Source organism: Mus caroli, chromosome 1 (genome assembly GCF_900094665.2).
Source record: "Mus caroli chromosome 1, CAROLI_EIJ_v1.1, whole genome shotgun sequence".
NCBI classification, from domain to species: domain Eukaryota; kingdom Metazoa; phylum Chordata; class Mammalia; order Rodentia; family Muridae; genus Mus; species Mus caroli.
In genome coordinates, this window is record NC_034570.1 from 59,369,443 (window position 1) to 59,392,056 (window position 22,614).

General features: G+C 38.8%; 1 pseudogene; it reads right to left on the reverse strand.

The window, feature by feature from the left end:
- Window positions 1-5,374: 5,374 nt before the first annotated feature.
- LOC110298298 lies at window positions 5,375-5,755 on the reverse strand (annotated as a pseudogene).
- Between the last annotated feature and the right edge of the window lie 16,859 nt (window positions 5,756-22,614).

The following is a 22,614-nucleotide window of genomic DNA, read 5'->3' on the forward strand; positions in this document are numbered from 1 at the left end:
CTGTCTTCTTCCTGCTCTGTGAAGACATGAAGTGGCCTACACTCTCACTCCCTCTCCACCTGGTGGAATGAGGCCTTTGAAACCCCCAGCTAAAGCAATTCTCTCCCCATTGTAAATTATTTTGTGAGGTTCTGTTTGTTACAATGATATAGAAGTAGGCAACACACTTTCTCCTCAGGACTAAACAAGTGACACCTTATACTTCAACACTTGTGTTTTTGCCCAACCATTAGGGATGTATGTAGCAAACCACAGCCAACTAAATACTGGAACCCAAGTTCTGTTTGCTATGGAGTAATCAGTGATGGCTGACAGAATCCCAGGCTTCTGTTTTACTGGACATATAGACAATTTTCCATATCTTATGATTTCTTTTACATTGCAACAAAGTTATGGCATGCTATAAATGACATTATTTTATATAGGTAACATTTCATTTTTTACGTGTGCCTCTGCTTATTAATGTTAAGAATAACTTGAAACATTATACAATGTTTTCAATGTTTCTTTGCTCTAGTGAAAGTAGTATTGAGTGTTTATGCATATGCATGTCATATTATACAATTTGTAGGTTGTTTACTGAAGAATAATTCAGCATAGTAGAATTGCAATACCATTAAAACAATGGATGTGGATGGTTTACTGTACTTACAACTAACTATATTGGTCTTATAACATGATTAAGATAAGTTGAAAAACCTTGAGACTTGTTTCTATTCCCATGAAGAAAATAAAACAAATTTGAAAACTATGAGTTTAGAAAATACTAAAAGCCTATGATTTTTGCCTTGTGTATCACAGAATAACTTCAGAATAAACTACATAGGTATTGAAAATTAAAGTATAAAAGTAGTAGAAATATTATGAGAAAATTCTTTTATTACTTGAGCATAAGTGGGGCTTTCTAACTGACCCCAACCAAAGCCAGAATGCCTTTAAGAGAAGATTATTTTATTTTAAAAATGTCTGTACTACAGAATTCATAACAAAGTAGAAAAATTGGTATTTGCAACTAACATAAAAACAATTAATATCTGTAATTAGCTTTATATTTTCTATCATATTGGAAGATGAAATAATGCTTCAATGGATAGGCAAGCTAACAATAAAGATGCAACTGGAAGATGGGAGGAGATGTTATTTTCACTTCTAAAAGTGAAGTCATCCTTTCCAGATGGCCTTTGCTGTAGCTCTCACTGCATCAGCTGCTTTCTCTGGATTACCTGAAAGTGCAACTACAAGGAGACAATTCACCATTATGGGGCTAATTTGATCCCCTAGGGCAGCTGGACAGGTGGCCCCTCTAACTGCTTTAGTGGCCTATGCTTTGATTCAGAGCAGAAAAACAAATATAAAACAATGTATAGTCTAATTCTTTAGTTGTTAGAAAAATAGTGACAGAAGCCATCAAGGAGAAACTAAAAACTAATAGGTGATCTTCCTGAGATGGTTCTACCATGGACAGTCAAAATTAATGATGGAATTGCTTCTCTAGGTAAGGAAGAGAAGATATTATTTTAAGAAAGATTACTGCTATAAATATGCTTTTTCTGTTATTACTAAATATATATAACAATCACTAGGTTTTAGCCCACCCTTTTGAGCAGATCTCTGTAGAACAATGAAGATGTACTGTTTTGTAGTGATGCTATATAGACAAATAGATGATCTCTTAATGCTTAATGATGATCCTATAAGAATTCCTAAAATTATAATAGTAATTATTAAGCTCTTTTATAATAGGACTACTATTAAGTCCTTTCTGATGTCAGAACTGCAATGAAAACTCTGCCAGTTTTTAAGTGTCATGAGTTAATTTGCTTCTGAGATAGCAAGCAGGCATTTACAACTTAGAGCACATTCCAAGAGGTTGTAAAACAACTAACCAAAGGTCATAAAAAGGGAACTAAGGTTTTACTATAAGTACAAAGACAGAAGATAAAATATTGACTAGGTTTATCTATATGAAACTTCACTAATATGTTAGTCACAAAAATTATAGTTTTTAACACTCCATGAACCTGTAGAGCTAGTGACAGATGATAATTGTTTAGCCAGATAATTACTCTTAATGGGTGAACATGTACACATTCTCTGTTGTAAACTTCTAATTTGATTTCTAATTTGAATTTATGTGTAAACTTGTGTGGAGCATTTTACCATGTGATCATGTATTCTGAAAGATGTATACGTGCTGAAGACAGAGAGAGAAATTTTTTAAAACAGAAATGAACTCAAGAAGAACTTAGAAGTAAGGGGATATCATTGGGAATAATGGCATTGGGAATAAGGGCATTATAACTGTTACATCAGAGCAGGAGGAAAGAGCAAGATTAGGAGAAGAGAGCAGAGAGAACTTTTAGAGAGCAAGAGAGAACTTTTTCTTTTTTTCCCCCTGCTTACAGAGAACATATATTTTAGAAGAAAAAAAAAAAAGATTTTTTTTTTTTAAAGATGGGGTCTCCTGTAGCTAATGTTGGTCTCTATTTTGCTATGTAGTCAAGGATGACTTTGAATTCCCGATCCTCCTGCATCTATATCCCAAGTGATGGGACCACAGGCAAGCATGAGCACACTGGCCAGCAAATGCTGTTATTTCCAACAGCATCTGTTAACTCTCAGTGAGAAAGGGGTATTCATCCTATTAGGTCATAGGAACGTAACAAACAAACAAACAAACAAACAAACAATTCATACCATCAATAATGGTGGTATTCCCAAGACTTAGGAAAGCAAAGGGAAGTCTTGAAGGGTCTGGTGGAGGGAATCCTCTCACATTCTCTTGAGTAAGGGTTGGAGACATCTGTAATGTCAAGACAGGCTTTAACTCCACTCTGCTGAGTGATAAAAGACAGAAAAGGTCATTCGGAATTGGGTCCCGTGGGACATGTTTAGCAGAGCCTTGATATGTAAGTAGCAGAAGTCTTAGCTATTAGCCATTTCACTGCCTTGGGAGACCTGGACACAGGGCTATGAGATGACCTAACTGTAAAGTTCTCGACCGAGGACTTGGTTTACCATAAATACCATTCACTGCTTTCTCGACGTTCTTTAACTACTTCAGAAGACAACAGCAATGCATACACAGTAAGATAGTCACAGAAATGTTCACATTCATGGGGAAACACAACCTTTGATGAAACCAGAATTAAGCTGTCTTTTAAGAAACTGGTTAGAATCTCCTAAAGGAGCATTACAATTCCTATTTTATATCTGCCCCAGGACAGAAATCCTATGGTGCATCAGTTTCGACTGAAGGTTGTAAACCACTCAGTGGTTGCCGTCTCAGAGTTTGCTGTCTAGTTGCCTTTTTAAAAAAACATATTAACCAAATCATAAAAACAAACAAACAAACAAACAAACACTGCCACTTCTCAACCTGAGGAATAAAATGGCTGCACGGATCCTTCTGGTAGAAGGCAAGTTCTCTGCTATGTGGTTAAGGAAGGAAGGGAGGGATACTTCTGCCCCAGTTCAACACACAGAATGATTTGGCTTGAGATTTAAGATAGAAAGCATCTTTAACATCTCCTGTAAGATGCTAACCAGAGAAACACAGTTGCCATGCCATTGGGTTTATTCAGATCACTCTGGGTTTCTTCTCACTGCTTCTGTGTGGCTACTGGAGTGGGATAAAATTTCCAGGTTTCTCTTCCAGATCTTTCTACGTGTTGTGTTTCTTCTGAGTCAGCAAATGGTTTCTCCCGACAGTCCTAAGATTTACAAATTCAGTATGTGATTCTGAAATACTGACCATCTTTAGTGCAAGAAGAAACAAGAAGGGAAAACACTATGGACCAAACTCAGAGCACTTGGCTTGTGCTTACTTCAGTTGTAATACTGCTCAGCTGACTGGCACCGGAATCAAGGGAACACATGTATATTGAGAGCTCAGCTGCTGTTTAAGAGACTAGAAGAACGAAGACCAAAGTGTGGACACTTTGCCCCTTCTTAGAATTGGGAACAAAACACCCATGGAAGGAGTTACAGAGACAAAGTTTGGAGCTGAGACAAAAGGCTGGACCATCTAGAGACTGCCATATCCAGGGAGCCATCCCATGATCAGCCTCCAAACGCTGACACCATTGCATACACTAGCAAGATTTTGCTGAAAGGACCCTGATATAGCTGTCTCTTGTGAGACTAGGCTGGGGCCTAGCAAACACAGAAGTGGATGCTCACAGTCAGCTATTGAATGGATCACAGGGCCCCCAATGGAGGAGCTAGAGACATTATCCAAGGAGCTAAAGGGATCTGCAACCCTATAGGTGGAACATTATGAACTAACCAGTACCCCGGAGCTCTTGACTCTAGCTGCATATGTATCAAAAGATGGCCTAGTCGGCCATCACTGGAAAGAGAGGCCCATTGGTCATGCAAACTTTATATGCCCCAGTACAGGGGAACGCCAGGGCCAAAAAGCGGGAGTGGGTGGGTAGGGGAGTGTGTGTTTGTGGGGGGAGGGTATGGGGGACTTTTGGGATAGCATTGGAAATGTAAATGAGGAAAATACCTAATTAAAAAAAAAAAAGAGGCTTTGCCCAGAAACGCCATAGTGGTTTCAGTTTTTCTCCAAAGACTACATCCACTTCCCACCACCAGCGTCCTGAGAGCCTTGGAATTAAAAGGTCTACTTACATGACATCCTGTACAGTTACGATCTATCCAGTTCTGACTAGTCAAATTTAACTTGAATGTTCAGACTTAGTTTCTTTCTCTCAGAGTGGGAGATGGAAGGGAACCAACCACCCTGATTCTGCTGTCAATACTGTACCACTACTATCTCCACTGTTTATCAGTCACGATGAGCTGACAACTCCTTTTTACACTTCAACTAAACTGTACAGTAAATTCTGTAGGGGTGGATACAATGTTTCTACCTTTATTTACAAATATCATACAAATGGACTCTAGTTGAATCTACAGGTTTAAATCCATCGGCTAAAACATATTACATATTGTAAACATGGCAATATTTAATACAGCATCTATTCTAAAATATTTTCATGTTCATGATCACACTCGTTATACCTGAAATTGAATTTATACACATTAAAGAATTACTAGCAATGGCTGCTCACTTTACTGTTGAGGACTGGGGGCTAAGGCTACATTTTATTATCTCAGAACCATCTTCAAGGTAAAGTTAAAGCTTGTCTTTGATTGGCTTGGCATATCTTTTTTTTGTGTGTGTCTGGATTTAAAATGACGATCGAGACAGAAATAGCTAGGGCCCCTTCTAATTTACAATATTTTCAAAAATCAGTTTAAGATTCTCAGAGAAAGTGTCTGTTGTGAATTAAAAAAAAAAAACTTGCAAAATAAACTTAATGAAAGAAGTGTTTGAGACAGTTGGGTGGAGATTTGATGCCCATTAGTCTTCCTTAGGCTGCAGCTGTAGCTTCCAGGCCTCATTCCAATAAACTAGTCGCTTCAGCATATATGTGGAGGAAGAAGTTCAGCATATATGTGGTGAAGCAGATGATGCAAAACTCCTTTAGCACAAAGTACAGAATGTAGGCCAGGTACAAAGACCCCACCACAGACACAATGGAGGACAGGAGCTGCATCTGCGCTGGATGTCATGCCAAGTTGTAACTGTAGTATATAAAATATAAGTCCAAAGACACTGTTTGGCTGGTTTAATACACCATCTTTTCCAAACATGGAACCCAAAAGACCAAATCCTCGACCCCATCGGGCCACCCGTTCCCATCACGGCACCAGACAATCTCAGCAGAGCTGGCATTGCCATCTTCGCTGCCGCTGCTGCAGCTGCCGCTGCCACCTCCCTCCGCCTCCACCTCAGACTCTGCCATCCCTCGGGCCAGATCCAACTGATGATGCTCAAGAGAGAACTTTCTTAGATAACTTTTTGGAGAAAGTTTTAGAGAGAACTTTTCTGAGAACTAAGAACTTAGAAATAAAACCCAAAACAGCTTTTCAAGGTGTCCCTTTTTCTTCCTGTGACTTCATCTAGCAGGCTGGGAATTAGAGCTGTGCAGATCAGGTGGAGATAGAACAAAGGCTACATTACTTAATCTCCTGCTGTTTTATGATGAGGTGCTAAATGCCAGAGACTGAAGCTTTTGGCCTCAGAGCAACTCAGACAGGCAGGTCAGCTATTGCAGCAAAGTGACTGTCTTAGTCAGGGTTTCTGTTCCTGGACAAAACATCATGGCCAAGAAGCAGTTGGGGAGAAAAGAGTTTATTCAGCTTACACTTCCATACTGCTGTTCATCACTAAGGAACTCAGGACTGGAACTCAAGCAGGTCAGAAAGCAGGAGCTGAAGCAGAAGCCATGGAGGCATGTTTTTTACTGGCTTGCTTCTCCTGGCTTGCTCAGCCTGCTCTCTTATAGAACCCAAGACTACCAGCCCAGAGATGGTCCCATCCACAAGGGGCCTTTCCCCCTTGATCACTAATTGAGAAAATGCGTGGAGGCATTTTCTCAACTGAAGCTCCTTTTTCTGTGATAACTCCAGCTGTGTCAAATTGACAAAAAACCAGCCAGTACAGTGACTTAGACTTAAGATAGATAAACATTTTATTATTGTACCACAACCCTAAATATCTCACAAGACCAAGTCTTGCACCAACTGAAAAGGTCTGTGGCAAAGACTGCAATTTTCTGATAATAAGTAACATACCTCAAAATAAAGACAGATGTCTCAGTCACACAAGTAACAGAAATATAACTCACGAGAGCCATCTTTTATATGTGAATTATTTTTATTTTACTTTCTAACCATCAAACAATAAGTAGTAAATCACAAACATTTACATGCTTGATCTTACTGGCATGTTAGTTAGATGTTTCAGATATCAAATGTAAAATGTGAAAACTTCTTTTAAAAAAAAGTCATCAGTAAGAATTACACATCCTGGGCACCAATTCCACAGCCAGTCCCACAACACCCAATGGAGGCTCCACTTCCAGGCGCTCTAGCATGCCCAGGATCTTAGGATCAGGGGTGAGGAGGAAACATCATCTGTTCTAACACCACCAGGAGTAACTGGGACCAGTGGCTCCAGAAATGCAGGAATGCAGCCTGGCCAGCCTGACCAGCCAGACCAGTGGCTCCAGTTTCTTCCAGTCTGCACCTGTGGTTTGTTTACCTTGGTCACAAACTCCTCAACAAATCCCACAACACCCAGAGGAAGCTCCACTCCCAGGCACTCTAACACACTCAGGATAACAGGATCCCAGGATCTCAGAAGCTTGGTCACACCAGAATCTCAGGGTCCCAGAGGCAGCATGACTCCCAGGAACTCTGACACACCCAGAATCTCAGGATCATAGGATCTTGAAATTACAGGATCTTAGATACAGCTAGACTATGAGGAATTATGACACAACCAGGATTCCAGGAAGGATAGACTCCAGTCAGATATAGAGAGGGCAAGTAGCACTAGAGATAATCAGATGGCAGGAGGCAAGTGTAAGAACATATGCAACAGAAACTAAGGTTACTTGGCATCACCAGAACCAAATTCTTCCACCATAGCAAGTCCTGGATACCCCATCACACCAGAAAAGCAAGATTCAGAACTAAAATCACTTCTCATGACTATGACAGAGGACATTAAGAAGGACATAAATAACTCCCTTAAAGAAATACAGGAGAACACAGGTAAAAAGGAAGAAGCCCTTAAAGAATTACAGAAAAACATAATCAAACAGGCGAAGGAAATGAACAAAACTATCCAGGAACTAAAAATGAAGATAGAAACAATAAAGAAATCACAAAAGGAGACAATACTGCAGATTGAAAACCTCAGAAAGATCCCAGGAACCATAGATGCAAGCATCACCAACAGAATACAATCTTATAGAAGAATAAATCTTAGGTATAGATGATTCCATAGAAAACACGGACACAACAGTCAAAGAAAATGCAAAATGAAAAAAGTTCCTAACCCAATACATCCAGGAAATGCAGGACACAATGAAAAGACCAAACCTAAGGATAATAGGTATAGAAGAAAGTGAAGATGTCCAACTTAATGGGCCAGTAAATATCTTCAACAAAATTATAGAAAACTTCCCTAACCTAAAGAAAGAGATGCCTATGAACATACAAGAAGCCTACAGAACTCCAAATAGTTTGGACCTGGAAAGAAATTCCTCCTATCACATGATAATCAAAACACCAACTGCACTAAACAAATGAATATTAAAAGCAGTAAGGGAAAAAGGTCATGTAACATATAAAGGCAGACCTATCAGAATTATACCAGACATCTCACAGAGACTATGAAAGCTAGAAGATCCTGGGCAAATATCATACAGGCCCTAGGAGAACACAAATGTCAACCCAGACTATTATACCCAACAAACTCTAAATTATCATAGATGGAGAATCAAAGATATTCCATGCCAAAACCAAATTTACACAATATCTTTCTACAAATCCAGCTCTACAAAGGATAGATGGGAAATGCCAACACAAGGAGGGAAACTACACTCTAGAAAAAGCAAGAAAGTAATCCTTCAACAAACCTAAAAGAAGACAGCCACACAAACATAAAAATAACATCAATAATAACAGGGAGCAACAATCACTATTCCTTAACACTTCTTAACATCCATGGACTCAATTCCCCAACAAAAAGACATAGACTAATGGATATGTAAACAGGACCCAGCTTTTTGCTGCATATGGGAAACCTACCTTAGGGACAAAGACAGACACTACCTCAGAGTTTCCTCTGAGTGCTGGAAAACAATTTTCGAATCAAATGGTCCTAAGAAACAAGTTGGAGTAGCCATTCTAATATCAAATAAAATCAACTTTCAATCTGGAGTTATCAAAAAAGACAAGGAGGGACACTTCATACTCATTAAAGGTAAAATCTGTCAAGATGAACTCTCAATTCTGAACATCTATGCTCCAAATACAAGGGCACCCACATTCACAAAAGAAAATTTACTAAAGCAAAAAGCACACATTGCACCTCACACAATAATTGTGGGCGGCTTCAACATCCTACTCTCATCAATGGACAGATTAGATACAAACTAAAGGGAGACACAGTGAAACTAACAGAAGTTTTGGACCAAATAGATTTAAAAGCCATCAATAGAACATTTAATCCTAAAACAAAAGAATATACTTTCTTCCACAGCCCTCTGTGCACTGGTTTCAACAGGAGAGAGCTGATCTCCCAGGAGTGCTGATACAGGCTTACAGACTCACAGGAGGTACAAGCTCCAGCTGGAGACAAGTGAGAACATCTAACACCAGAGATTACCCAGATGGTGAAAGGCAAATGCAAGACTATTACCAACAGAAACCAAGACTACTTGGCATCATCAGAACCCAGTACACCCACCACAGCAAGTCCTGGATACCCCAACACACCGGAAAAGCAAGATTTGGATTTAAAATAATATCTCATGATGCTGGTANAGGATTTTAAGAAGGGCATTAATAACTCCCTTAAAGAAATACAGGAGAACACAGCTAAACAGGTAGAAGCCCTTAAAGAGGAAACACAAAAATCCCTTAAAGAATTACAGGAGAACACAGTTAAACAGGTAGAAGCTCTTAAAGAAAAAACACAAAAATACCTCAAAGAATTATGGGGAAACAGAACCAAACAGGTGAAGAAATTGAACAAAAACATCCAAGATCTAAAAATGGAAGTAGAAACAATAAAGAAATCACAAAGGGAGACAACTCTGGAGATAGAAATCCTAGGAAAGAAATCAGAAGCCATAGATGCAAGCATCACCAACAGAATACAAGAGATGGAAGAGAGAATCTTAGGTGCAGAAGATTCCATAGAAAACATGAACACAACAATCAAAGAAAATGCAAAATGCAAAAAGATCCTAACTCAAAACAACCAGGAAATCCAGGACACAATGAAAAGACCAAACCTAAGGATAATAGTTATAGATGAGAATGAAGATTTTCAACTTAAAGGGCCAGTAAACATCTTCAACAAAATTATAGGAGAAAACTTCCCTAACCTAAAAAAAGAGATGCACATGAACATACAAGAAGCCTACAGAGCTCCAAATAGTTTGACTCAGAAAAGAAATTCTTCCCCTCACATAATAATTAAAATACCAAATGAACAAAATGAAGAAAGAATATTAAAAGCAGTAAGGGAAAAAGGTCAAGTGACGTATAAAGGCAGACCTATCAGAATTACACCATAGTCTCACCAGAGACTATGAAAGTCAGAAGATCCTGGGCAGATGTCATACAGACCCTAAGAGAACACAAATGCCAGCCCAGGCTACTATACCCAGCAAAACTCTAAATTACCATAGATGGAGAAACCAAAGTATTCCAAGATAAAACCAAATTTACACAATATCTTTCTACAAATCCAGCCCTTCATAGGATAATAGAGGGAAAACTTCAACACAAGGTGGGAAACTATGCCAGAAAAAGCAAGAAGGTAATCTTTCAATAAACCTAAAAGAAGATAGCCACATGAACATAATCCTAATTCTAACAACAAAAGTAACAGGAAGCAACCATTACTTTTCCTTAATATCTCTTAATATCCATGGACTCAATTTCCCAATAAAAAGACATAGACTAACAGAATGGCTACATAAACAGGACCAAACATTTTGCTGCATACAGGAAATCCACCTCAAAGACAGACACTTCCTCAGAGTAAAATCCTGGAAAACAATTTTTCAAGCAAATTGTCCCAAGAAACAAGCTGGAGTAGCCAGCCATTCTAATATCGAATAAAATCGACTTTCAACCTAAAGTTATCAAAAAAGACAAGAAGGGACACTTCATTCTCTTCAAAGGTAAAATCTACCAAGATGAACTCTCAATTCTGAACAGCTATGCTCCAAATGCAAGGGCATTCACATTCATTAAAGAAACTTTAGTAAAGCCCAAAGTTCACATTGCATTGCACACAATAATAGTGGGAGACTTCAACACCCCACTCTCATCAATAGACAGATTCTGGAAACAGAAACTAAACAGAGACACAGTGAAACTAACAGAAGTGATGGAACAAATTTAACAGATATCTACAGGACATTTTATCCTAAAACAAAAGGATATACCTTCTTCTCAGCACCTCATGATACCTTCTCTAAAATTGACTATATATCTAGAGACTGCCATATCCAGGGATCCATCCTATAATCAGCTTCCAAACGCTGACACCATTGCATACACTAGCAAGATTTTGCTGAAAGGACCCAGANATAGCTGTCTCTTGTGANACNATGCNGGGGCCTAGCAAACACAGAAGTGGATGCTCACAGTCAGCTATNGGATGGATCANAGGGCTCCCAATGGAGAAGCTAGAGAAAGTNGGAACAACATGATGAACTAACCAGTACCCTGGAGCTCTTGTCTCTAGCTGCATATGTATCGAAAGATGGCCTAGTCGGCCCATCACTGGAAAGAGAGGCCCATTGGACTTGCAAGCTTTATATGCCCCAATACAGGGGAATGCCAGGGCCAAAAGAATGGGAATGGGTGGGTAGGGAAGTGGGGGGGTATGGGGGACTTTTGGGATAGCATTGGAAATGTAATTGAGGAAAATACGTAATTAAAAAAATAAAAAAATAAAAATAAATAAAATTGACTATATAAATGGTCACAAAACAAGCCTCAACAGATACAAAAATATTAAATTAATCCCATACATCCTATCAGATCACCACGGACTAAAGATGATCTTCAATAACAACATAATAATAGAAAGCCCACATATACATGGAAGTTGAATAACACGCTACTCAATGATTCCTTGGTCAAGGATAAAATAAAGAAAGAAATTAAAGACTTTTTTTAGAGTTTAATGAAAATGAATACACAACATACCCAAACTTATGGGACACAATGAAGGCAGTCCTAAGAGGAAAACTCATAGCTTTGAGTGCTGTCAAAAATAAACTGGAGAGAGCATATCTTAGCAGCTTAACAACACACCTAAAAGTTCTAGAACAAAAAGAAGCAAATTCACCCAAGAGAAGTAGACAGCAGGAAGTAATCAAATTCAGGGCTGAAATCAACCAAGTGGAAACAAGAAGAACTATTCAAAGAATCAACCAAACCAGGAGCTGATTCTTTGAGAAAACCAACAAGATAGATAAACCCTTAGCCAGACTAACCAGAGGGCACAGGAACATTATCCTAATTAACAAAATTAGAAATGAAAAAGGAGATATAACAACAGAATCTGGAGAAATCCAAAAAGTCATCAGATCAGATAGTACAAAAGCCTATAGTCAACAAAACTGGAAAATCTGGAGGAAATGGGCAATTTTCTAGACAGATACCAGGTATCAAACTTAAATCAGGTTCAGATTAACGATCTAAACAGTCCCATATCCCCTATATAAGTAGAAACATAGTCTCCCAACCCAAAAAACCAAGGACCAGAGGATTTAGTGCAGAGTTCTACCAGACCTTCAAAGAAGACCCAATTCCAATACCCCTCAAACTATTCCACAAAATAGAAACAGAGGTTCTTACTCTAACTCCTTTTACGAAGCCACAATTACCCTGATACCTAAAGCACCCAAAGACCCAACAAAGAAAGAGAACTTCAGACCAATTTCCCTTATGAATATTGATGCAAAAATACTCAATAAAAATTTCGCAAACTGAATCCAAGAACACACCAAAATGATCATCCATCATGACCAAGTAGGCTTCATCCCAGGGATGCAGCAATAGTTCAATATATGGAAATTCATCAATGTAATCCACTATATAAGCAAACTCAAAGACAAAATCCACATGATCATCTCATTAGATGCTGAGAAAGCATTTGACAAAATTAAACACCCCTCCATGATAAAAGTCTAAACATAGTAAAAGCAATATACAGCAAAGCAGTAGCCAATATCAAACTAAATGGAGAGAAACTCGAAGTAATTCCACTAAAATCAGGGACTAGACAAGGCTGCCCACTCTCTCCTTACCTATCCAATATAATACTCGAAGTTCTAGCCAGAGCAATTAGACAACAAAAGTAGATCAAAGGGATACAAATTGGAAAGGAAGAAGTCAAAATATCACTATTTGCAGATGATTTGCTAGTATACCTAAGTGACCCCAAAAATTCCACCAGAGAACTCCTAAACCTGATAAACAACCTCAGCAAAGTAGCTGTTTATAAAATTAACTTAAACAAATCAGTGGTCTTCCTCTTCTCAAAGAATAAACAGTCTGAGAAAGAAATTAGAGAAATAACACCCTTCACCATAGTCACAAATAATATTACATACCTTGGTGTGACTCTCACTAAGCAAGGTGAAATATCTGTATGATAACTTCAAGTCTCTCCAGAAAGAAATCAAAGATCTCAGAAAATGGAAAGATATCCCATGCTCATGGATTGGCAGGATTAATATAGTAAAAATGGATATCTTGCTGAAAGCAGATTCAATGCAATTCCAATCAAAATTTCAACTCAATTCTTCACAGAGTTAGAAAGGGCAATTTGCAAATTCATCTGGAATAATAAAAAAACTAGGATAGCAAAAACTATTCTCAACAATAAAAGAACCTTTGGTGGAATCACCATGTCTGACCTCAAGCTGTACTACAGAGCAATTGTGATAAAAACTGCATAGTACTGGCACAGTGATAGACAGGTAGATCAATGGAATAGAATTGAAGACCCAGTAATGAACTCACACACCTATGGTCACTTGATCTTTGACAAAGGAGCTAAAACCATACAGTGGAAAAAGGACAGCATTTTCAACAAATGGTGTTGGCTCAACTGGCAGTTAGCTTATAGAAGAATGTGAATTGATCCATTTTTATGTCCTTGTATAAAGCTCAAGTCTAAGTGGATCAAGGAACTCCATATAAAACCAGAGACACTGAAACTTATAGAGGAGAAAGTGGGGAAGAGCCTTGAACATATGGGCACAGGGGAAAAGATCCTGAACAGAACACCCATGGCTTGTGCTATAAGATCAGGAATTGACAAATGGGACTTCTTAAAATTGCAAAGCTTCTGTAAGTCAAAGGACAGTGTCAATAAGACAAAATGAAACCAAGAGATTGGGAAAAGATCTTTACCTATCCTAAATTTGATAGAGGGCTAATATCTAAGATATATAAATAACTGAAGAAGGTAGACCCCGGAAAGCCAAATAACCTTATTAAAAATGGGGTACAGAGCTAAACAAAGAATTCTCAACTGAGGAATACTGAATGGCTAAGAAGCATGTAAAGCAATGTTCAACATCCTTAGTCATCAGGGAAATGCAAATCAAAACAACCCTGAGATTTCACCTCACACCAGTCAGAATGGCCAAGATCAAAAATTCAGTTGGTAGCAGATGCTGGTGAGGATGTGAAGAAAGAGGAATACTCCTCCATTGCAGCCTTATTTATAATAGTCAGAAGCTGGAAAGAACCCAGAGGCCCCTCAACAGAGGAATGAATACAGAAAATATTGTGCATTTACACAATGGAGTACTACACATCTATTAAAAACAATGAATTTATTAAATTCTTAGACAAATGAATGGATCTGGGGGATATCATCCTGAGTGAGTTAACCAAATCACAAAAGACCTCACTTGGTAATCACTCACTGATAAGTGGATATTAGCCCAGAATCTCAGAATACCCAAGATACAATTTGCCAAACACATGAAACTCAAGAAGGAAGACCAAAGTGTGGATAACATGATCCTTCTTAGAAGGGGGAACAAAATACCCATGGAAAGAGTTACAGAGACATAGTTTAGAGCAGAGCCTAAAGGAATGACCATCTAGAGACTGCCCGACCTGGGGATCCATCCCATAAACAACCACCAAATCCAGTCACTATTGTGGACGCCAACAAGAGCTAGCTGACAGGAGCCAGATAAAGCTGTCTCCTGAGATGCTCTGACAGTGCTTGACAAATACAGAAGTGGATGCTCACATCCATCCAATGGACGAAGCACACGCTCCCCAATGAAGGAGCTAGAGAAAGTACCCAAGGATCTGAAGGGGTTTGCAGCCCTATAGAAGGAACAACAATATGAACTAACCAATACTCCCAGAGCTCCTTGGGATTAAACCAACAATCAAAGAAAACACATGGTGGTACTCATGGCTTTAGCTGCATAAGTAGCAGAGAATGGCTTAGTCAGTCATAAATAGGAGGAGAGGCACTTGGTCTTATAAAGGTTCTATGCTCCAGTATAGGCGAATGGCAGTGCCAGGAAGTGGGAGTTAGTGGGTTGGGGAGCAGGGGGAGGGGAGAGGGGACAGGGGATTTTCAGAAGGGAAACTAGGAAAGAAGATAACATTTGAAATGTAAATAAAGAAATTATCTAATAAAATTAAAAAAAAGATATTTTGAGGGGGAGCTTTCACAACTTCATGTTATACCAACTTGATTTTTTTGTTTTTAGATTTCCCAATGAGTTAAATATCTGGAGCTTATCAGTGTGCCAGGTTAAGTGGGGCAGAAGCTGTCTGTTTGTCAGCCTTTGGAGAGCTGGGGTCTTAGGTACTCTGTCTATTTCTTTCGTCCTCCAGGAAGACTCTGGAAGTTAAGATTATTAATCTATTTACCCTGTCTTGTTAAGAAGGACTTTGGTTGCTGGCAGCCTGTTCTACTCTTTTTGACCTCACTGAAATCCAGGTGTCTAGGGTATCTTGGGTTTTGTCCCCACACAGATGACCAGTGAAGAATTCAGTTCTTTGTGTAGTTGCTGGAACATTTGTGGCAGTGGATGTGTGGTTCCATCTTTTCTCTCTTGGGGGGGGGGGCCACTGGGAACTGTGACTGTTGGTATATTGCCTGTGGAGATAGACAATTGTGACTTTCAGGTGAAACTGGTGTCACTGGCTTCTAATGGCTAAACTGTACCTCATTCTGCTGTTCTCCAAAGTAGGAGGCCTGACTTCTGAATAGCCTACAGAAAAGTTGGTGCATTTGATATATGGGTTTCTTTTCTCAGAGAAAATCTGGGACCTGTTGTTTTTCTTCATAATTATCCTTCAGTGTGCAGAAGGCAGGTTTTTGGTGAGAGGACACCTCAGATTTCCATCTCAGATTTGGCATGGCTGGTTTCACTGCAGGAACCCGTCATTTACATTTTGGATTTCACATAAAGGGAAACGCCTGTGTTACTATGCAATCCCCTTCCTTCAATGCAGGTTTGGTCCCATGATTCCTTGTTGAACATAAATATGCAACAGTGATTAGTTGTGAAGCCATGTGTGTCTTATCTTCTTACAGTCCCATTGATAGTCAGTGCCAGTGAATAGGCCGCGGATCAGCTGCACTCCTTGGTTTCTGAAGAAGCATTGCCAACCCTTTGAAAAACAGCAATTTTCTATTTATCTTGCTTATAAGTTAGTTAAAAGTTCCATAGCTTGCTGTGTCCTAAGGGGGTTAGTATATAAAAGTTAGGACTTAAGAAGTTTGATTGGGTGAAAAACAAATAGCTTACAAATTATTGGAGTTTGAATTGAAAACACATGCAAGTGAGCCATGTTTTTGGAAAGCCAAGAGCCTGCTATGGAAATATCAACCATTCCATGATTTTAATCTAATCTTTGGCTTATGTTCATAGTTCCCTGTTTATTCATTCCATGATTTTAATCTGATCGGTGGCTTATGCTCACAGTTCCTTGCTTCTTTCATTCTTTTACTGAAAAGAGAAGACAAGTTCTTAATGTATGAATACACCAGGTCTGTATGTCAATGCCAGATTTCTTCCCCAGGTTCTGGAGATGGGAATTCCACCCTGAGTGTCACAATGTTTGATCCTTACCTATTCTTCTAAGTCAAGCAATGGAAAATAGTAAACTTCCCTAAGAACAAAACTGGCTGCTCTGATGAGCTTGGCTGGGTTTACTCATTGGCAACACATCTCTTTGGGCTGGGTTAAGTTCACTTTATTTTACACATCTTTCTTTCTTCTCTAGATACCAGAGGTTTGTCAGTCAAGTTCTTATAGCAAAGCAAAGATGCTCGGGCACTTCCTGATTGGTTGCCCGTGAGCAGTATTTTGTTTGTTTCTTTGTTTCCTGAAACTGACTTGTTTTAGACTTTTTCAATTCTGTGAAAAAGAAACTTAGGCTAGTCTCCCAAATTACCAGTTTGCAGCTTGCCATGGAGTCAGCCTGGCTCTGGCTAAATCTTTCCTTGCACATAGAGCTGTAATTCTCAATCAGGGGCTTAAAAATTATAAGCAAAAGACCGACATATCTCTATTAGTGCAAGGGCAGCTAGGTCTGCATGGTAAGCTCTAGGTCAGGCAGAGCTGCATAGCGTGATATAGTCTTGAATAAAAGAAACAAAATAAGGTAAAATTCAAAACCTTGGGGATTGTGATGTAACTCAGTGGTAGAGTACTTGTCTAGTATGTACAAGTTACTAGGTTCAATCCCCAGTATCACAAAATATCAACACATTGTCTTAAACACAAACTTCCCAGAGATTTTAATTAAACAGTGTTTTAAGTCCTATTATAAATCATTCACTATTAGTGGTTTAACTGTCTCAAAAGTTCATGTATGGAAGCACGATGCCCATTGTACAGTGCTGGAAGGTGGGAATTGATTGGGCTAATGGGAATTGATTGGGTCATGAGTGCAGAGGCCTTAAAAATGGGCCATCTTTATCCCTGCACATCTTGTAGGTAGGGCAGATTTAGGGTCCAAGGTTTTGTAAATGGGTTGGTGTCCCTCACTGGAAGGCCTGCCTGGCTACAGGAGGTGGCCACTTCAGTCTCCATATCCCCAGCTGGTAGGAGTCACAGCTAGAGTCACCACTATATTCTCCCAGGAGCCTCCCCTGTCCCAGAAATGCCCCACCCCCATTAATTTCCTTCTCTCTTCTAGCCCATTCATCCCCAACCCCGACTCTTCCCACACCTGATCACCATTGCTGGACCCTCCCCATCCCCTCTCCAACCTAGTTCCCTCTCTCAATCCACTTCTGATGTTTATATTATTTCCCATTCTGAATGAGAGTCAAGCATTCTCTCTTAGGCCCTCTTTGTTACTTAGCTTCTTTGGGTCTGTGCATTGTAGTGTGGGTATCTTGTATGTACTTTATGGCTAATATCTACTTATAAATGAACACATACCATGTGTGTCTTTCTGGGTCTGGGTTCCATTCTTCAGTTGAGAGATACCTGGGTTGTTTCCAGGTTCTGGATATTATGAATAAAGCTGCTATGGACATAGTTGAACAAGTCTCCTTGTGGGAGGAGCATCTTTTGGGTATATGCCCAGGATATACCCAATTGAGTTATAACTATCCCAATTTTGTAATAGAGATGAAATGGGGTAAAGAACAGACACCAAATACTAGAAATACAGCTCTTAGAAACCAGTCTATAGACAAGATTTTATGTAGTGTCTTATGTATTCAGCCCTGGAGAAATTATGGGAAATTTTACGGCTACAGACTTAGCCAAGTCCTCAAGAAGCTGGATGGTAAACAAATGTTTACATATGATTAAGGGCATAATCACATTGTGAAAAGTGCTGCCAAGCACAATTACAGGAGACTTTGCAGATGAAAGAATGGAGATATACTTCACCTATAAGGCTGTAATGAATGAACCAGGGAGAAAGCTGCCAGAGGCATGAAGAGAAAATCAAAACAGAAAAGTCAGAGGGAAGACTCTATTTTATTAATGAGTGTGTCTTCTAGACATTGTGTCATTTTAAACAGGCAGCTTGTCTTAAAGAGAACACTTTCACAGGAGTCATTTCTTAGAACTATCCTAAGAACTCTGAGAACATGTAAGAACTGTTAATAACACATATGATTAGGTCATGAGTTGGTTTCTGGATAGTCTGTCAGATTTAGCTACCTGCTTGAGCTTAATAGACTCTCTAGCCCTTTAGAGGGTGAAAGCCTTTAGATCAGCTTGTCTCACACCTGTTCTGCATTATGCATAATTACATGATCTAAATCTGGCTGTGCCAGTGGCAAGAACAGTTATAAGTTATAATCTTTCAATCAGAGGTAGGATTATACTTCATTCATTTGTAACCCTGCCATTTTGTGCTGACCACAAGTCAAGTAGAATATAAATTCCACCAAGATCAGAATGACTCTCAGTAAACTGGAACAATGCACCCCCCATAATATTCTGTTTCATAAAACTATCATGTGAATTCTTTTTAGTTATTCAGTTTTCCCATCAGGTCTATAATAGATTTGAACTCATAGAAATGAGTTTATTGTCATACTGATTCATTAGAGGCATTAACTGTGACTTAGTCTATGGATTTTAAAGTACTTCTTTGTCTGTAAGCATTTGAAAGTTAAAATTCAAAGTGGGAAGATGTTGGTGTTTTCAATTCCATCTAATCAGTGGCCAGAAAACATACAGAACTCAATTTAATGTTTAGGTCAGACATCAATGAATTTTTTCCATATTAGTTCTGTTGCCCACGTGGAACCATTCCTGATTCAAGGTTTCCATTTCATCACCAAGCTGCTGCACACACCAAATTCAGAATTAAATCCGATGGATTATATTTATGATTGCTCTATAATAAATAAGTTACTCTAAACGTAGGGTCTTTTTAAAAAAATGAAAATAGGTTTTTCTCTCATACAGTACATCCTGCCCACTCTCTGCATCTGCTCCCATCTGTTGCTGGAAGAAATCTCTCTGATGATAACTGAGCAAGGCACCAATCTACAGTATAACAGAATATCATTAGAAATCATTTCATTGATTTTTTTTTTTTAGCTGTTGTGCTCAATTCCATTTTAGGTCTCTGAGCTATATAGTTTCAGGTTTCTGGACATCTAAAACCAAGCATTGGTTTAACACTGATCCAGTACATCCTGCAGTAAGCACAGATTTTAGGTCAAGGGTTCTCTGGCAGGGTTGGTGTCCAGGTTTCTCTTTCCATAGCCTATAGAGTACTTTCCCATACCAAAATCACTAGAACTTAGGGGTCAAGGCTCCATGTGGGCACCAGCTTGATCTCTTGACATTCTATGAGCTGTGTGGATGTTGTCCTCATCTATGGATCTTTGTTGTGAGTTTTCAGTGAGTGATCTGTCTTAGCATTAGCCTGGGTTGCTTATAGACCTCTACTGGACCCTCTAGGCTAACAATCAGCTGTATGTAACCCAGTCCCACCACTGGATGCCTTGCTTGGCTATAAAACATGGTTAGTACAGACTGGGTATCTTAGTTAGAGTTTTACTGCTATGAACAGACACCATGGCAAAGGCAACTCTTATAAGGACAACATTTAATTGGGACTGTCTTGTAGGTTTAGAGGTTCAGTCCAGTACCATCAAGGTAAGATCATGCCAGCATGCAGGCAGGTATGGTGTAGGAGGAGCTGAGCGTTCTACATCTTCATCTGAAGGCTGCTAGCAAAATACTGGCTTCCAGACACCTAGGATGAAGGTCTTGAATCCCACATCCACAGTGACACACCTACCCCAACATGGCCACACCTTCTAATAGTGCCACTCCTTAGGCTGAGAATGTACAAACCATCACACTGGGTGTCCTCTATTAATAGGTGTCTTCACTAGGATCACCCTCATAGATTCCGGGAAGTTTCCACTGTACTAGCCACACTGCTCCCAAATGCCACCTAATTCCATTCTCCCTGCAGTCTTGCCCTTGCCCTTGCTCCCACCTGATCCTTCCTGCTCCTGTCTCCACCTAACCCTAGAACATCTGCAGAATCTATTCTATTTACCCTTTGTGATCCTCCTCTTTACCTAGCCTCTTTGTGTCTCTGGATTGTAGCTTGATTATCATTTACTTAATAGTTAATATCCATTTACAAATGAGTACATATTGTATCTGTCTTTCTGAGTCTGCTTACTTCGTTCAGATTTTCTTTTTATTTAGTTGCATCCATTTACCTGCAAATTTCATGATTTTTTTTTAACAGTAGAGTAATACTGCATCGTAAATCAGCAGTTCTCAACATGTGAGCTGTGATCCCTTGGAGTCTCATATCACATATCTTGCATATCAGATATCTACATTTCAGTAGATTCACAATAGTAGCAGAATTACAGTTATGATGTAGCAGTGAAACAATTTTCTGGTTTGGGGGTTCACCATAACATGAAGAACTGTTGTAGAAAATCACTAGACTATAAAGTACCACATTTAAAAAAAATCTGTTCTTAATTGAGGGACATCTAGGCTATTTCCAGTTTCTGCCTATTACGAATAAAGCTTTAATGAATGTAGTTGAGCAAGTGTCCTTGTGGTAGGATGGAGTGTCTTTTGGGTCTATGCCAAGTGTGATATAGCTGGGTTTTCAGATAGATTAAATCCTAGTTTTCTGAGGAACCACCATATTACCTTTGATAGTGGCTGTACAAGATTGCTCTCCTCACAGCAATGGAGAAATGTTCCCCTTACTCCACGTCTTCACCAGCATTAGCTTTCACTTGTGTTAATTGACCTTAGTCATTCTGACAGGAGTGAGGTAGAATTTCAAACTAGTTTTGATTTGCATTTCCCTGATGTCTAAGGATGTTGAACATTTCTTTAAATGTTTCTCAGCCATGTGAGATTCCTCTATTGAGAATTCTCAGTATAGAACTGTAAAAATCCCATTTTAAAATTGGATTGTTTCATTCATATCTAGTTTTTGAGTTGTTTATATATTTTAATTTTAGATTTTTTTCTATTGGATATGGAGTTGACAAAAATCTTTTCCCATTATGTAGGCTACTTTTTTGTATGATTGACAGTGTCTTTTGCGATACAGAAGCTTTTTTGTTTTGTAAGGTCTCATTTATTAATTGTTGTCCTTATTTCTGTTCAGAAAGATGTCTCCTGTGCCAAGGAGTTCAAAGCTGTTCCTCATTTTTTCTTCTATCAGCTTCAAGGTGTCTGGTTTTATGATGAGATCTTTGATTTATGTAGACTTGAGTTTTGTGTAGGGTGCTAAATATGGATCCATTTGGATTCTTCTATGTGTAGACATTCATTTTGACCAGCACCATTTGTTGAAGATGCTGTCTTTTTTTTCCAGTGTGAATTTCTTAATTTTTAATAAAAATAAGTGTCCATGTATGCATGTATGTATGTGTGGGTCTTCATTTCTATTCTATTGATCAACATGCTAATACCTTGTGTTTTTTAAGTTACTGGTAGCTCTTTACTACAACTTAAAATCATGGTGATACCTCCAGCAGTTCTTTTACTGATCAGGATTGTTTTATCTATCCTGCTTTTTTTCCATATGAAGTTGAGAATTTTGCTTTCAAGATTTGTAAAGAACTGTGTTGAAGTTTTTATGGGGATTGCATTGAATCTGTAGATTGCTTTTGGTAGGATGGCTATTTTCACTATGTTAATCCTACTGAGACCTGAGCATGCGAGATCTTCCCATCTTCTGTTATCTTCTTCAAGTTCTCTTGTCAAAGGCTTGATGTTTCTATCAAACAAGTCTTTCCCTTGCTTGATTAGAGTTACTCCAAGATGTTTCATATTATTTGAGGATATTGTGAAAGGTGTTGTTTTCCTGATTTCTTTTTCAGTTCATTGTCATTTGTGTTTAGGAAGGGTTGTTATTATTAATTATTATTATTAAGTTAATCTTGTATCCAGCCACTTTGCTGAAACTGTTTATCAGCTGTAGGAATTCCTTGTTAGAGTTTTTTAGAGTCACTTACATGTATTATCA